The sequence below is a fragment of the Aquarana catesbeiana genome, linkage group LG03 (genome assembly GCF_042186555.1).
Source record: "Aquarana catesbeiana isolate 2022-GZ linkage group LG03, ASM4218655v1, whole genome shotgun sequence".
NCBI lineage: Eukaryota > Metazoa > Chordata > Amphibia > Anura > Ranidae > Aquarana > Aquarana catesbeiana.
Genome location: NC_133326.1, coordinates 641,496,470 through 641,502,469, shown reverse-complemented (window position 1 = coordinate 641,502,469; position 6,000 = coordinate 641,496,470).

The window sequence follows — 6,000 nt, the reverse complement described above, 5'->3', positions numbered from 1 at the left end:
TGCTGCTAATTTCTTCCCACCACCATGCCCAGCTCACTGTTCTCTGAGGAAGAGATGATCCTTATTTGCAAATTAGGATTTTTTTTTAACATGGGGTGGTGTTTGTTTGGGTCCCTAACACACATTCATCTACTAATTGCCTAACAAGACACATCCAATGAGATGAAATTAACCAATTGTATAGGGCATGCGCTATTATCAATGAGAAAACCGCAGTTACCCTAGTACCCATTGCAGTTTACATATTTATTGTTTTGCGCTTCAAAGTGCGCTGGTTCGCTCGTTTGGTTAATGACTTTTCCAGCGCTCCAATTAAGGTATGAACCAACGCATTCTTCTTAGTAAATCAGCCCCTATATCTGTTACATTACAAAAGTGAGGTACCAGAGAAACTTGAACAGTATTTGGCTCAAGTAAGCAACATATTTGGCAAAATGCGGAGTGTATTGAGCACAGACAATGGAACTGAATTTACAGGTGATAACACACAGGCGAATTTCAGAAAACATGGCATAATATTTCAAACTACTGTACCATACAACCCAGAACAACAGGTTGCAGAAAGAATGAACCCTACTCTATGTGAGAGTGGAAGAACCATGCTGTTTGATGCAAATATGCCAACCACTTAATGAGGGGAGGCAATTATGACCGCATGCTATCTCCAAAACCGACTACCAGGAAAATCAACTGGGAAAACTCCATATGAACTGTGGAATGGAAAAGGCCCGAATTTGAACCATCTAAAAAAAATTTTGGAAGCTAAGCCTATGTGCACATCTCAAAAGAAAAATTTACAAAATGGGATACTTGTGCAAAGGAAGGTGTACTTGTGGGGTACAGTGAATTTCAAAAGGGAAGATGTCAACACCAAGACACAAACAAGGTAACTATCAGTAGTGTATTTGTTGATGAAACTACAGAGAGTTCAAAATTTCATGAACTAACACAAACACTAGAGTTGGGCGAACAGTGTGAGCCGAGCAAAAGTTCAACCCATACATCGCCTGTTCCCCGTTCAGCAAACACCCGAACAGCCCCACAACCAATGCACAGTGCATTCTAAGCCATTATTTATTTATTTATTTATGGTACTTATATAGCGCCGTCAATTTACGCAGCGCTTTACATATACATTGTACATTCACATCAGTCCCTACCCTCAAGGGGCTTACAATCTAAGGTCCCTAACTCACATTCATACATACTAGGGACAATTTAGACAGGATCCAATTAACTTACCAGCATGTCTTTGGAGTGTGGGAGGAAACCGGAGTACCCGGAGGAAACCCACGCAGGCACAGGGAGAACATGCAAACTCCAAGCAGGTAGTATCATGGTTGGGATTTGAACCAGTGACCCTTCTTACTGCTAGGCGAGAGTGCTACCACTACACCACTGTGCGCTAAGTTCTTCCCAATCAGGGCCCAGTGAATAGCTGGATGTTAAGGAGCGGGCCGGGACATTCTACAGGCCACTACATTCTTAACAACAGGTGAGTCATCAGCTGTCAACGGGCTTCCCCACTGACAGCTAATTGAAAAAAAAAAATTGCAGACAAAAGAAAAAAGTGAGAAGAAAAAAAACAGTGTGGGGGTCCCCCAGAATCCATAACAGACCTTTATCCGAGTATGCAGCCTGGCAAGACAGGAAAGGAGGAAATGAGTAAGCACCTCCCCTCCTGAACTATACCAGACCACCTGCCCTCAACATGGGGGGGGGGCGCTTTGGGGCGGGGGGCTCTGGCAAGTGGTTGTTGGGGTCTGCAGGCAGGGGGCTTATCAAAATCTGGAAGCCCCCTTTAACAAGGGGACCCCCAGATCCATGTGAATGAGTATGGGGTACATTCGGGTACCCCTACCCATTCACAAAAAAAACTGTAAAAAAAAGACAGGAGGCCATTTTTGACAATTCCTGTCTTAAAAAACAAAAAAACAATGTCCTCCAATGTAGATCCATGGTCAATCACTACGCCTGCCGCGCCGCCGGACCCAAAAATCCCCTCCCCAAAAAAAAGATCCACCTGTGGCGAAGGCTTACCGCTGAATGCCTGCTCTGTCGTTTGACAGTTCTTTAATAGGTTAGGGGCGGAGCCACCTGATGAGGTCACCGATCCAACATGCTGAAACCCTCCAGGGCTGCTGACAGGAATAGGAGGTTCTCTTCTGTACAACACTGAGAGCAGAGAGAGAGATGGAGCATGCATTCTGAGGGTGAATGTGTACAGCCGGGCTATCCAACCTGTTGTCTAACCTGTGGCCCATGGGTCGCATGCAGCCCAAGAGTGTTAAGCATGTGGCCAGGGGAACATCTGGAGGGATGCCATGCAAATATAGCACCCTCCGCACCCGACATGGAGAAGTCAGGCCCATTCATGTCTGAAGAGATGCCGGGGATGCCATGTTTGCAATAGCAGCTGCGGCGGCAGATGCACTGACAACAAGTCAAGCACCTGCACCCGAGAAGGGATGCCGGGTTGCCCCATTTGCAATAGCACAGGCAGCAGTGAATGCAGAGTCTTCCAGATAGCTCCAGGCAAGTAAATCCCACATGGCTGGATCTCGATGTTTGGGGGGGGTGCTTGGGTGGACTGCGCCCTCCCCACCCAGATTTCATTTGTGCCACAACCCCCCCTTCTACCTCCCCACACAGCACATAGTTGAACGATCGCTAACCTGTAATCTGCCCGACTTATTCTGCTCAGGGGAACTGCCCCCCTGTCAGAACACCCAGATCAGCACTCACAGCAATTGTCTGCCATCGCTGATTGGATACTGGTCGGATGCTGGTTTTCCAGCAATGCACATTCGACAGAAGCCAGTTGTGAGACCAGCTTCTGTCAGACAGGCAGCTGTACACAAAGTCCAAATGTTGGCCAGTTCCTGCTGAACCAGACGATATTTGGATCATGTGTACCCAGCTTTATTGTTAAGCCGCGTACACACAATCGAACTTTCCAACTGGAAATGTTCGATGACAGGCTGTTGGCGGTAAATCCGACCGTGTGTATGCTCCATCGGACAATTGTTGTCGAACTTTCCGCGGACAAATGTTGGATGGCAGGTTTTAACATTTTCCGCGGACAAATGTGTGTTGTCGGATTTTCCGAGCGTGTGTACACAAGTCCGTCGGACAAAAAGTCCAAAGTACAAACACGCATGCTCGGAAGCAAGGACGAGCCAGAATCGGTCGGTCTTGTAAACTAGCGTTCGTAATGGAGAATTAACATTCGTGACGTGGCAAATTATGAAATCTCGAAATGCAGCGCACAATTCTCTTCTTTAATGGGATAATAATGAAGCTGCTTTGCTGGCGATACTGATGGAGTTATTGCAAACAAATTTTCAAAGGCTTTTTTTTTTTTCTAGTGATATCAAGAATAATATTATTATGCTTGTTTTTTTTTTTTTTTGTTTTTTTTTGACAAGTTACCACACGACCATTATCCCGTAGTTTATAAGATCAAAGATACAACTATGTTGGTGTCCCTTGTCAATTTTACATTGTATTTTTTTAAATGTAACTGCCTACTCCCAAACTGTCATTTGAAGTAAAACACATAGCCAAGTATTATTCTCCACAATTTTTTATTGTGGATTAAAAAAAGAAAACAAATAAAATTAGACATGCTATCTGCCAATAGAACTTAACCAAAAAGTGCATTCTATACACCCAAAAATATAGAAATATAACAAATCAAATCATTATTATTCAACCAAAAAATAAAATAAAAGCCTCATGCATGTGTCCTGCTTCTTAATATAGGGGGTCAACAATGCCAAGAGTTGGTGAAAGCAGGGGTCCGTCGTCCGGAGATAATTCCGAATATCATCTGGATTATTCTCCTGGAGCTCCCGCAGCAAAGGCATATGACATAATTGGTCACGATTATTAAAGCAACCAATTTTTGGTCCAAGAACTCCTCCTCCTCCTGTTCCTGGACTGGACTTGGGTCAAAGAAATAACTGCAAGGCCAATAATAAATAACACGTCATCTCCTCCGATTGCGCAACATGGCTGGTTGACGAACGGCCGTTCAGAAATGAACTGAAAAGCACGAAATGAAAAGCGCAAACTCATAAGCGCTAAATGAAAAGGGCGAAATGAAAAGCGTGTATCAACACTCACCAAACTTCTACTAGCACAAAATTAGCAGAAGGAGCCCAAAGAGTGGTGCTAAAGAGCTGAAAGACCACGTAGTACGCCACTACATTCGTGTTTGTTGGCTGACAATTCTTTGCCGATGGTATTCAAAATCCAGGCACATGCCTTCGGACAAAAGTCTGAGGTTTTGTCTGTGGAAAATCTGATCGTGTGTACGAGGCTTTACTGCATTTTATGTGTGTCCTAAGGCAATGCCTCTTTATTCAATGTGGCCCAGGAAGGTGAAAAATTTGGACACTCCTCAAGTCCAGTCAGGAAAATTTTGTCCCAGTGCAGTGAGGGAACTCAGTGGGGTATCCTCAGAAATTCCTGTAGGATGCGCCTTGCTCTTACTGTTCTGTGTGCTCTCTGCTCTGCCCTTTCCCCCACTGGTGCCCGCCAACCCTCCACTCGACCAAATTATCTGCTTGGTTGCAAGGACCACTGGCATCCTAGCAACAGATGACTCTTTTGCACAGCACACATAGGATTTTCCGCTGCACCTCTCAGCTCCGTCCCTTAACTCCGGCCGGCTTCCACCCTCCCACACAAATGCTTGCAGTTGCAGTGGCTGCAGAGTCCCTTTTGCCAGTAAGGCATTCGACATATTTATAGATGGGGGCAGAGGGTGCTGTTATAAGGGGGTGGTCTCTCTCTAATGGAGGTCTCTAAAGAAGGGGGGGGGGCACTAATATAAGGCCACTGTGAGCTAATGTGGGTCTCTAATGGGGGATGCTGACTGCTGATCTAATGATTAGGTCAGCACTGAGCACCCCCCATGAGAGACTCCCATTATATCAGAGTAACCTTATATTAGCACCCCCTCTTACAGATTCCCATTAGATCAGAGTTCCGTTATATCAGCGACCCCCCCCCCACCACCACCACCCTTAGAAACCAACAGTTGGTTGATATATGGGGACTCTGATCTTAAAAAAAAGAAAATTGTAAAGCGCCTGCTGAAGCGTTCGGGTTTGGCTTGAAGAAAAGGTGGCAACCCTATATATAGCACAGGGCAGCAATGCATGTCTTTATCTCAGTATCCCCCACCTTATAATAACAGCTGTTATACATTGGAAAGAATTCTATGTATCTATGTAAAATCTATTTAATGAGAAACACACTCCTTTTGAAGATTCTCTATGTGCAAATAGCTCAAAGTACTTTGGTGGTCAACTTTCATCAAGAAAAGTATAATCTGCATCTGTCAAACAGGGCTTGGTTCAGAGATGTAGTTTGATTTTACAGGTGCTCTGAAACTTTGCAGTCATCCACAATGTGTGATTTATTTATTCTTTTTCTGTTTCTTTTTTTTTTCAGAAAGATACGAAGCATTGCATAGACATAGTGGATGTTTCTCCCTAGCACCTTTACATTTACAAATTAAGTAAAGATTTTCTATTTTAATTCTATGTATTTTTTAATGGGACTTGATAAAAAATGAAAGACCAGAACATGCAAAAACAAGAAAAAAAAGGTTTACAAATGAACAGTATAAAAAATGTAGATGTTGGCAAAAAAAAAAAAACAAAACAGTTGATGGGAGAAGGGTTAGATGGAGTTCACAAGAAGTTAAAAAAGAACAGTATTTGCAGGCTTTATTCATACATAGGCTTTATTCTGGACCCCATTTACACTTGCAATTGGGGGGGGGGGGGGTTAAAACTACACCACTGAGCTGATTTTTTACTGCCCCCAAACCACTCCCCCTTAAGCTACAAAGGCAGTGGACTGGGGAGAATACATGCAATGGAAGCAATGCAAAAAATATACCCCCCATCGGCTTTGGCAGGCACTACCGCCCCATGAAGAGGACACATTCAGCTGAATGGCCTGCATTGCATGGTTGTTCAATGA